We start from the raw sequence: 12,744 nt of genomic DNA on the forward strand, positions 1-12,744 counted from the left end.
GGAAAGTAAATATAAGTAATTTGTGTAAGAAATATTGGTTATGTTTTTAAGCATACTGAGTAAAGGTATCATAGATCTTAAAACTTCATACTTCAGATATTTGTTAGTTATTATTGACACCACTTAAAAATATAGAAAAAGACTAAAAGCGTACAAGAAGTTAATGGGTCTATCTTTCAATACTTGAAACTTACCTACACACAAAAATAATAATAAACAAACTTGAACTTTTTTGAGATATTATGAGACAAGATATTGTTTTCCAAATTTTCATTATTTTGATAAGTGATTTTGATCGTTGATCATAAATATCTCCAAAAAAAATTAGTATACAAAATTTTAAGAAAAGATTTTAAAACTTGATACAATTCCTTGCAAGGATAGTTCAAAACTTTTATGTTATCATTTTTTTAAGATTCAATCTGGTCAAAAAATAAGTAGAAGAATTGTTATTGTCCTAAAAGCTGATATCAAAAGCAAACTTTATATTTGCATAATGTATTTTATCAAACAATTTTTGCATTAGACATCAAAAAAATAAAACGAATTTCAATATTTCTGAAAGATCTTTGGCTTTCATCAAAATCAAGAAAATGTTATCTAACTTTAATTACAATTCCTGCGAAGTTTCTCCTGATGTGAATTCGGCTAAAATAATTTTAAGTAAATGACAATTAAAATGGACGAATTTGATAGGTTTCACAGGTGTAGTGAAATTGATAGCTTAAAAGCTATCATAACAAAAATGTGATGTGTAGTTACAAGACGATTTTACAAACGACTGGATCATTTTCTCAGTTACGTTTTATCGATAAAAAAACATTCTGGTGACCGACAAAGGTTTGAAAATAAACCATAAAAAATTAAGAATGGTATTGAAAAAAAAACTTTTTTGATACTTTTATTTAGAATTTTTATAGGCATCACTTCAACCATTTCAACAATTAATTTTAAAAATTCTAATCTGAAATTACACAGACAGAAAGCTCGGTGATAGTCAATTTGATTATGGAATATGTGATAGTCACTTATCACTTTACCAGATTCTTATTCTTTTTCTAAAACTTCATATGAAACAAAAAAATCTTAAAACTCATTTTATTTGCTTTTTTCAATCATTCAAAATCTAAACTTGAGGAGTAATATTTATCAAGGTAAAAACTATCATCCATAAAATTTGGCTATTTATTGTTTCAAAATTAAAAAAAAAATAGAATTTTCTGTTACGTCTTCTAAGCTTTTAGTGCAATTGTTTTAAATTAGTAGTTTTTGGACTATTGTTGGCTTATTACAAAAAAAAATAATACATTAACGTCGAAATTAAAAAAATGATTCAAAGAAACCATTTAAAGAATTTTCATTACCTTTGACGAAGGCAACATAATTTCACCGACTATTAATACGCAAGTAATTTCTTTTGTTTTACAATAATTATTAAAAATAGTTCAATCCAGACTATAGTGCTCTCTTAAATCCCGTTTTTTCTTGTTGTTGTTGTTGTTGTTATTATTTTTTTGTTTTGTTTTACTGTTGATGATGATTTTTTGATTTGCGGTGATGTTTTTGGATTACGTGTTAATTTTTGTAGTATAAAAGTATTAAATTCGAATCAGGTTGTTTATGTTAAAGTTGACAATTTTACTATGTAGATGAACTTTAACATAACATAAAATGGCTTAATTAAAAAAATAAATAAGTACCTAGTTTTGAGAATATAATTTAATATGGGAGCAATAAAAAAAGGTTATAAAGACTAATTAACTAGACAATCGCTTTGAAAACAATAAAACAACAATTATAGTCAATTCGTTAATTCCAATTTTAGACAGACTATAGATTTTATCGAAATCTAAGTTTTGGGAATATTTTGGAGAAATTTATTTGCATCGAAGTACAATTTTATTTTCCAATAACACATTTTATTTCAACAATGGAATCTAAAATGAATTTTCGAACGAGATACAAGAACTACAAAAGGGGATTGCTCATTTTATAAGGGACATCCGGCCCATAGTGTACACCAATGAATTTGGTATCAAATTAAAGGTTGTTCTTAGCCGGATATATCTGCAAAAATATTTTGTCGATAACTCATGGGAGATCCGAAATATTTGAGATTGAAGTTCGAAATGTCCAACCATTAAAAATCAGCACTTTTTTGACATAAATGCTAATATCTTTGGATATAGAAAAGGTAGGAAAATCAAAAAGGTATTCAAATAAAGGTGTCAAAAATATCTTTCAAACAAAACTAAAATTACATTTCTATGATTTATATATTTTGAGTTATTTTTAATCAAACCTTTGAATAACAGCATTTTTTAGGCAATCTTTTGTACAATAATACCTTTTAAAATTCAATGATGATATTATTTGTTTTGGCATCAATAAGTGGATTAGTTCACAACCTTTATTTTCATATATAATTGTTTAGGGTTTCTTCAACAATTTATTCATTTTGCCAATAATAATTCAAAAATATGCTCCCGAAATACAAACAAAATCCTATACCTAACACTATAATGTTAGAAGAGTAGCATGTGAGCGGTATAAGCTTAACATACAGGAAAGAGTTAACCACTCAGGCTATTAAATATCTGCCAATAAGTTTTTTTCCGTTATATTTTTTGGTTTGATGCAGTTGATATTTGGTTTTTTGATGTGATTTCTTCTTAAAATATGTTTTTTCACAAAAATGGATTACGATTCAACTTTTAATGAAAATCCAAGTAACGTAAATAGTTCCCAAGTGCAAAGAATCGAACCTAGCTCAGGTGTGGGAAATCGAAGACAGGTATGCGTTAATTGCCAAAGGTCAATTCTACGTTTTAGATCGCATATGCTTTCATCAAATAATGAGAGACAAGTTGGAATAAGGAACATCGTAATTGAATGGGTAAAATTAATAAAAATAGAAGACTCGTTATTTTGTAAAATAGCTTTTATTTTTATGCATTTTCTTAAAGGTGCATAATTCAGATCGAATTGGCCATAGATGTTGGGTGCGCGTTGACAGAATTTCTGGTCATGCTCCAATGATTGTAAATGCAGCGCAACCCGAATGCTCGATCACCTTACCACATCTCACAGGGGCTTCAGACTCACAAAATCATTGCTTTGTACCTGACTGTTCTTCCTCCGAGAGACTGATGGTTCCAACATGGCTTAGAATTAAGTTATTTATTGATTTTAATTATTATGTTCCCAAAAATTGCAGAATATGCAGATTTTATTTACAAAATGATTTATGGCATGAGATTTTGTCAAATAATTCTATCAACCAAGCCTTCACGTCTGACCATATTGAGGATTTTGCTACTTTTGTTAAAGAAAAACACAGCTTGTTTAACTTTAACAATATTGAAGCAATGTCGGATGACTTTGTTCATTTTTGGCTTGGGCTGTCTTAACACCAATTTTTCAATCTTGACACCTTTATTTAAATACCTTTTTGATTTTCCTAGCTTTTCCTTATACAAAGATATTAGCATTTATGTCGAAAAAGTGCTGATTTTTAATGGTTGGACGTTTCGAACTTCAATCTCAAATATCTTGGATCTCCCATAAGTTATCGACAAAATATTTTTGCAGATATATCCGGCTTAGAACAACCTTTAATTTGATACTAAATTCATTGGTGTACACTCCGGGCCGAAAATGAGCATACCCCTTTAGCTATTTTTGTGTTTGATTTTTTTAAGTTCAATAAATGGATATCCACCTTTATTGAAAAAATGATAAACAAATACTAAAAAATAGTCAATTTATTTTAGTTTCCTTAGTTTTTACATTTGTCACTTTAAAAACATTTCGGGCTTAACATCGTCCCTAACTTTTTAATATGTTCTTCTATTTATTGAAAGCAGTTCTAATCTTCCAACAGAATGTTTCTATGTTTTTTAAAATCGCAAACTTCGATAACCCGTGCTCTTAGCTTTTATTAGTGCCTGTCATACTTAAAGTCTTGTATTCAATCTCTAGACCCTAATTTATAAAAAATGACAGATGAAAATTCTAAAAATTTGCCACACTTGTCTGACAAATCCGTATTCTACAACAAACTGACAAGTGACAAATCTGTCAGAAAATACTATGACAAATATATCATAGCCATTTTGTTATTGTCATATATTTTTGTAGTGACAATGTCAAAATGCAATCTTGAAATGTGTCATTATCGAAAAACGATAAAATATAGAACAAAACTTTTGCATTTTGTTTCAATTTCATAGTTTCTAGATCAATTTGTTCGATGTTAAAAGTAACAGAACGCTAGTCCTCTTTCAATTTTAAAATGTGTTTTTTTTTTTTAAACCGTGTTTTATTATTAAAAAGTGTAGTGGACGATGTTGTAAAGCTTCTCATCTATTTTTGCCGTGCAAACATGCCCTGCCATTTATTAACATTTGACTCCATAATTGATTGATAAACTTCATGGAAATGGGCTATTTCATTCCATTTTTTGAATGGAGAGCTTTTTGTTTCCAAAAGTCTGACCATTTTTGTAAAGACTTATTTTACATCTTTTCATCACCAATTGCAAATAATCATAGTTGGCTTTCAGATTTTGTATGTATATACCAGATTCCAAATACTTTGACGAAAAATCTCTGTAACGTTTCAAACAAATTAAAAAACACATATTCAAAAGTATCGAAAACAACGCCATCGTAGTTATTGGGTGCACCCAATTAATAAGAGAAGAGATGAAGTGGGAACATTCGCCTCTTTAATGAAAGAATTACGGGCAGACGAAAAAAAATTCTTTAATTACTTTCGAATTTCAATTTCATCCTTTGACGAGATTCATAACCTATAAAAACAGTATTCAACGACAAAACACTAAAATGAAAAAGAGGCTATGATAAGACCCACGCTTAAAAGGTTTCGTGTTAAGTTAACAGTTGAATTATTCTTTAATATTTTAAAATTACCAACAATATTTTTCATATAAATAAATAGTTTAGTTTGAAAATCTTGTGTTGTTAAAAAGACTTTTAGTCGAAAACAAATTGTTATCAATTTTGGTCACATTTCTTAATTTTTTATAAATTGGATAAATGCAATGAATTTGGGAGATATCAAGAACCGAACATCAATTTTAACACAATTTGCGTACAATTATTTGAAGATCTTATTTTTTTTATGAAAAAACGGTCTGTTGGATTAAAAAGAAAATACTTCTGAATATCAAAAACAATATTTTCTGTGAAACAGAAAAAAAGCTTAAAGATAATATTTTTAATTTTTGAAAAGATATTACAGTCGAAAATTTATTTATGTCAACTTTTGTTAATTTTTAGGAAGTTATTGTAATGGGTACGATTTGTCAAATTGAAAATTTTGACATTTCTCGACGTTTCAAGGTTCCTAGAGTTGAAATAAAAGATTTTTAGAAAGATGTCTGTGCGTGCGTGTGTACGTACGTTTGTACGTCCGTACGTCCGTACGTTCGCGACGTTTTTTTCGTCGTCCATAGCTCAAGAACCAGAAGAGATATCGATTTCAAATAAATTTTGTTATACAGATAACAGGGCAGAAAGGGCTCTCAAGAAAATTGCGTTGGTGGTTTTTTTTACAATAGCAGTTTGAAAAAAGGTGAAAATTTTGGTTAACCCTAAATATCTTACGAACCAAAAACGCTAGAAACTTGAATTAAATTTTATATAATATATAGTAACGTGATTTCAAAGAAGTATATTTTTTGAAAAAATTCCATTTAACGGTTTTTTATTAATCAAAAAACTGAAAAAAAATTTGTCACCTCCAAAATTTTACGACTCAAATATGATTTCATCTCCAAAATAATTTTGTGCAACGAAGAATAATGTTTTTTGACATCTGATGAAATTTTGAAAAACATCGAATGACAGTTTTTGTACAAAAAATTAAAAACCTTAACAAAATAAACATACAAATTGGTAAAAATTGATTTCGACTCAAATATCTTTTCAAATATTTGAAATATTGGCTTCAAACTACATTCAACATTCGATAAAATTTTGAAAAAAAATCGAATTGACAGTAAAATTTTCGAAGCGACAAATTTTTTCCAGTTTTTTTTTATTTATAAAAAAATCGTTAATTGGATTTTTTCCAAAAATATAATTATATTGTATCACGTTACAATATATTATATAAAATTTAATTCAAGTCTCTACCAAATCCTTCAGAAACAATTGGATTTTGAAAAAAATGCTAATTTTCGCCATAGCATAGGAGTGGTATGTAGTAATTAAATTAATGCGTACATTTTATTTAAATTACTCAAACCATTAAAATTAACAGAAATGACACTCATTAACTGATAGTTCTGAAGTGCTTAATTTTTTCGTTGGAGATGAAGCTTTTGATCAACGTAAACACCTTCTACGACCATTTGGAGGGTCAAACCTATCAATCGAAAAATGAATTTTCATTTCATTTTTTTAATTGGAATTTCAAATAATAAGTGGCATATTTTTCACCGACCAATTAACGTTAAACCAGATTTTGCTATCGGTATTGTTAAAGCTTGTGTTGTATTGCATAATTTTAAAAAAAACAGGGATGAAATATTATTGGACGATACTACAACAATTACAGTATTGGGTGACTTATAACCAGAACAATCATAACGTGGAGGTTTATTGGCAAACAATATTCGACAGAAATTATGCAACTATTTTGTAGGCGTTGGAAAGGTCCCATGGCAAATGTCAAAAGTGTATTAGAAAAATTGTGTTTTTTTTGTTTACTTAAATACTCAATTATAATACTAGTAAGCAAATAAACCCAAATTACTTATATTTATACTTTATAATATAAATACTCACCAAATGCATTTTTGTCTTTATTTTGTAATTAATTGAAATGAGACTTCAATTTAATGCAAACTTCTTCTAACCCGTTTCTTGTATCATTCCTATCTTTATAAAGTTCTAGTGATTTATCCCATAGCACAGGTCGACAAGAGAAATAAATTATTCTGTGTCAATATCATCAGTCATTAATAAAATATAATATTATGCTCAAGGTATTCACCCTTTTTATTTCACCTTAAAGTAGAACTTTCAATTGTATCTCGGCAAAAGGTCCAAGTATTCTCCCATGGAAGTACTTTACAAATATCATCAATAAATAAAGCAAAAAGTAATGGACTTAAAATTCAGCCTTGGGGAACACCTTTCGATGTTTACTGCTGCATTTTATAAAATAAGAAAGTTAAAGTACATCATCAAGAATTTCTGGGAGACTCCTAGCGTTGAGAGCTTGTATATCAGAGCTAGTCTATTTATCTCTGTCGAATGCTGCTTTAATGTCGACAAAGCAAGGGTATATTTTTTCTTTTTTCAATTGACTTTCTAGCAATACTTGTAAACGTAAAAATACGGTGCGTTGAAAACACGCCCAAAAACCGGCTTGAAACTTGCTTAGAAGGTTTCTGTCTTCGATCTACTCGTATTTTGTAAGACTTCCATAGAATATTGAAGTAAGAATCTTTCTTAAACTGTTTATAACAGAAACTCCTGTGTAATTTCCTGCTAGATTTTTATTTCAGCTTGTGTAAATTGGAAACGTAACTGCTTTGTTTATATTTTGTGTACAATTGCCTGTCGCAAAAGTATTGAACTTTGAAGCCCTACACACAGACTTATATACCTATTACTGCTGAATCACAAGTATCATGCCATCCACCTTTAAGCGATTTGAGGATACACCCTTTCCGATTATGTTATAACTTTTCCAAAAAACAGATTGTCTTAAATATGCGTTTATAAAAGCATTCGAACAAAAATTAAAGTAACAGAAAAAGGACTTGTTGACAGTTTAATGTGAATTAAACACAATTTTTACGAGGACATTATTTTTATTTTCAGTCTACTGGAACTAATGTCCATCTAATTTAATAGCAGACGACTATGGCATCAGCAAAAAGAAGAAATAGAAACAAAGATAACAAAAAAAGGTTAAAACGACATTTTTTTGGCCCAAAAACCAGAAGTCCAAGATATTTAACAATGATTGTCCTTATATCCGATATATATTTGTACTAATGCCTTAATGGCTCTTAGACTAATTGAAATATATGTAGTTACACAATGTAAACATATCTGTGTTTGTGTATATGACCAGCTTTTATTATTGTTGGTAAATTGTTTTATATCAAGAATAGAGCCATTTATGTATCTTTAGGTTTCATAATCCAATTCCATAATGTTTAATGTTCAACTCTGTGCTACCATTGCGAGTTAATTCTTCGAAAAGCCAACAAAAAGTATTTTTATATCGCTTTATTGAACAATAATTATTATTTTGTTTTATTTATTTGAAGCGTTATATTGACTTTTTCATATTAGTTCTTTTATTCTTTCGAAGTTAATCAATATTGACATAAAAAGTTAAAATTTCGTTCAATATGTTTCCACGCACAAATTCCAATTAGAAGTAGATTGGATTCCGTTTTTATAAATTTCATATAGAATTAGTTGTAGTAGTTGAAAGTTATAGAGTTCAGGAGTGAGATATAAAAATGAATTTTTATTTTTACGAAAAAAATTGAACTGAATTGGTATTCAAATCATATTTTTTTTTAAATAAAAATAATTACATTCCTATTCCTCGAAAATAGAGAAAGTAGAGAATCGGTTGTTCAAAATAATTTTTGTTGTAGTATTAACACTTGAGTTCTTTGGAGTATTTGAATACCAAAAACTATTTTTGTTTCAAATTAAAGTATTTTTTGGTAATTTTGGGAGGCGGGTAGAAAAATGCAAAACCCCTTGAAGTTTGCATATCTATCAAATAAATTCAAATTTTATTAACAATTATATAGGTTGTATGCTTGTGTCTTCTAAATCTAAGGGATTTTCATTGACTCTCATTGCGATAGGAAAAAAATTATCTTTAATGAAAAATTAACATAAAACGCGTATACATAAGTACCTGTAAAAAAGGTATTTTGAAATTGTACTTTGTGAAAATATTATGGTAAAATATAAACTTATTAAAATTTAAAAAATAAAAGTACAAAATTAAGTTTTCAACCATATGCACTTCGTCTCACATGGATAGTGACAAACTTGTTTGGATTGGGATCATGACGAAATCTAGAATGCCAAAAATCTCGGTTGCCGAAAATCTCGAAAATAAAAAAAAAAATTATCTAGAACGCAAAAATCTGGAATCCACAAAAATCCAAAATTAACAAAAATCTCAAAAGACTCTATCTAGAAAAAAATCTCGAAAAAAATAAAAATTCGAGATTTTTTTTTTGTATTTTTAACAGTTAAAACTCAATAAAACATAAATACACATCGTGAATTTTAAACATTTTTTTTTTATATTATACGCGCACTCAAGGGGATATGAATACCCTTATCATGATAAATCACAGTGCGAGCAATTAAGAAGGGAGGATAGGATTAGAAAGGAGATACCGATGCACATTGGTTTTGAATGTCTGCATATTGTAATGAGTGGGAAACATTGAGTCTGGTAAAGCATTCCACATTCGTGTGGTGCGACTGAAGAAAGAATCTCTGTACTTTACAGTACGTCCGAAATTAGGCTCAAGGGTAAACTGATGAGCATTTCTAGAGGAACGGGTATTACGGTTGAATTGTTTGAGGGGCAACTGGCTATTTCATTAGAGCATTGTTTATGAAAGTAGCGATAAAATAATGACAGGCATGAAACCTTACGACGGTGCTCGAGAGATACAAAAGTTTCAGTTAGACAACGGTCACCTATCATCTTTAGAGCTCTCTTTTGAATTCTGTCTAGGAGACTCAAGTAGGTTATAGGAGCACCTGCCCAGATATGGGAATTGTACTCGAATTTCGGACGAATATAGGCTTTATAGATTATAGCCAGATCAGTTGGAGTAAAAAACTTCTTGTACCTTCGGAGAAAACCTAAACACTTAGCAGCATTTTTGGCGATGTCAAATATGTGATCACTCCACAACAAGTGGTTTGTAATGCACATACCTAAGACCTCGATGCAAGTACCACTCATGGATAGTGGCATAGGGAAAAGGTTACGCTTTTGTGACAGTAGACAGCATTGAGTTTTCGAAGCATTAAATTCTACACGGTTTTTGATTCCCCATTGGACAATGCTGTCAAGATCAGAATTTAATGAGCTCATCATACGCTGCCGTTGGTAGTCCACATCCGAAGAACAAGGATGAGAATCTAGAAACGAATATGAAAAGCTGAGGGTACTGTCATCAGCGAAACAATTAAGTGGGTTAGAAGTTTCTGACAAAAGATCATTTATAAAAATAAGGAAAAGTGTCGGAGACAAAACGGAGCCCTGAGGCACACCAGCGTTTATTTTGTGGATATCAGATTTGAACCCGTCCAAGACTGCTTGAATTGAACGGTCCGAAAGGTAATTTCTAACCCAACGAAGAAGGGATTCATCAAAACCAAATGCACGCATTTTCGATAAGAGAGCTTCGTGCCAAACATGCCTTTGAAATATCAATCTCAAAAATAAAAAAAAACATACATTCTGGATTTTTGCATTCGAGATTTTTTTTTCTAGATTTTGGCATTTCGAGATTTTATTTTCTAGATTTTTGTTTTCGAGATTTTTTCCATTCTAGATTTTTGTTTTCAAGATTTTCGTATTCGAGATTTTTACTTTCTAGATAATTAATTTCTAGATATCGTGGTAGACCCTTCTATAAAAACCCAATTGTGGAATGTATGATGTTTGTATTGAATTTGTATTGGAAAAAAATCTGCATTTAGTTGATGAATACAAGTTCTATGCAGGTCTTTCCGAAAAAGGTCATAAAACTTTCTGTTTTTTTTGTCACATGAATAGGGACAAGATTTAAATTTACCTGTAAGACCCTTTAAAGTAAATAAAATAACAAAGAATCGTATGGTTCAGGTAAATAATGGTTTCATTAAATGGATTTAAATAATCTGTAGTAATGTGTTCTAGTTTGAAGTCATAATTTTAAATTGATGAAAAATGCTTGAGTCGAAAATCAATTTTTACAAACTCTTAGTAATGTTTTTTTTAGGTTTTTATTTTCTATAGAACAAAAACTGTCGATTCGATTTTTCTCAATATTTTAACAGATGTCAAAAACGTTATCCTTCGTTGCAAAACATTATTAACTTCCCAGAGGATGTTATTGTAATGGGTCCGATTTGTAGAATTGAAAATTTTGACTTTTCGAAATAATAAAAGAATGTTAGACAGATGTTTGTGAGTGCGTGTATACGAACGTTCGTACGTCCACACGTTCACAAGGTTTTTTTTTCGTAGTCCATAGTTCAAGAACCAGAGAAGATATCGACTTCAAATCAATTATGTTATAAAGATAATAGGGCAGAAAGATTTAGAAAGGGTTCTCAAAAAATTGCGTGGGTGCTTTTTTTTAACATAGGAGTTTAAAAAAAGAAGGTGAACATTTTGGTTACCCCTAAATATCTCACGAACAAAAAACTAAAGAGACTTGAATTACATTTTATATAATATATTGCAACGTGGTACCAAGCAAATATATTTTTGGAAAAAAAATCAATTTAAGTTTTCTTTTATAAATCAAAAAAAACTGAAACAAAAATTTGGCACCTCGAAAATCTTACGAAATAAAAATTTGTCAATGTTGAGAAAATCAAATCGACAATTTTTTTTTATAAAAAATAAAAACCTAAACGAACATTACTCAAAGTTGGTTAAAATTGAATTTCGAATTTCTTGAGCCTCAAACTTATTATATCTTATAAAAAATATTGTTTTCGAGATTCGATAAAATTCTGAGAAAAATCGAAGGGACAATTTAAATAAAACTAAAAACCTACAAAAAAAACTTAATACTAAAACTTGCTAAAAATGTACCCAAATAGCTTTTGAAAAAATTTAAGTTTTATTTATTTATAAAATGTTTTTTTTAAGTTTAAATTACAACAACTTAAATCCTTGAAAGGTACAACATAATGCGGATACGGTGTCCCATAGCGTGACCAGGAAAAGATTTCTGTTGAAGCATGCACGAACGGAGCCAGTGTTACCGTGTAGTCGGGTAAATTTGCCCCAAATAGCGCGCAACCTGGTCTTGCTTTCAGGGTGCTGTGTTACGCACTTCTTGGTCTGTTCTTTGTATATATAAACACAACGTTTGCCAACGTAGAATTTACCGTGTTCCTTACGGCATTCTTCAATCTTGAGGATTGACTGGTTTTCGTGTTGATTCCTCAAACCACGTTTGTATCCAGTGAAGACAGCTTTGACAAAAAGACGTCCCTGTCGCTTTAGGAAACGAACATGTTTTTCATTTTTATCAGCGACCTTTTCAGCATTTGCTGGTGCTGGTTTTGGTGCCCTGGCAGGGGCTGCTGCGGGTATAGCTGCGGCGTCAACCATTGTTACCGGAAACTTGACAAATGGAGAAAAATTAAAAAAAATAGTTGGTTTCAAACTTATTTTATCTCACAAAAATATTCTTTTCGACATTCAGTAATTTTTTTATAAAAATCCAACTGTCCGTTTTTACATAGAAAAAATAAAATATTCTCGATATCTCGTGAATAATCGAAGATATTGATTGACTTCAAATTAATTTCATTCATCCAATTTGTATATCTTTATATAAAAAATAAAAACTTTAAATAAATGCTACAAAAGTTGTTGAAAATTGGTTAACGACTTAAAAATCTCAATAACAAAAATAAATTTTGAAATCAAACTATTTCATCATATGCAAAATATTGTTATTAATTTTATTTATTAGAATAA

The 12,744-nt window shown here is 29.5% G+C and overlaps 1 pseudogene; it reads right to left on the reverse strand.

Annotated features, from left to right (window-relative positions):
• Window positions 1-11,883: 11,883 nt before the first annotated feature.
• LOC129952651 (60S ribosomal protein L35a-like) lies at window positions 11,884-12,397 on the reverse strand (annotated as a pseudogene).
• Between the last annotated feature and the right edge of the window lie 347 nt (window positions 12,398-12,744).

Source organism: Eupeodes corollae, chromosome 3, assembly GCF_945859685.1.
Source record: "Eupeodes corollae chromosome 3, idEupCoro1.1, whole genome shotgun sequence".
Taxonomy (NCBI): domain Eukaryota; kingdom Metazoa; phylum Arthropoda; class Insecta; order Diptera; family Syrphidae; genus Eupeodes; species Eupeodes corollae.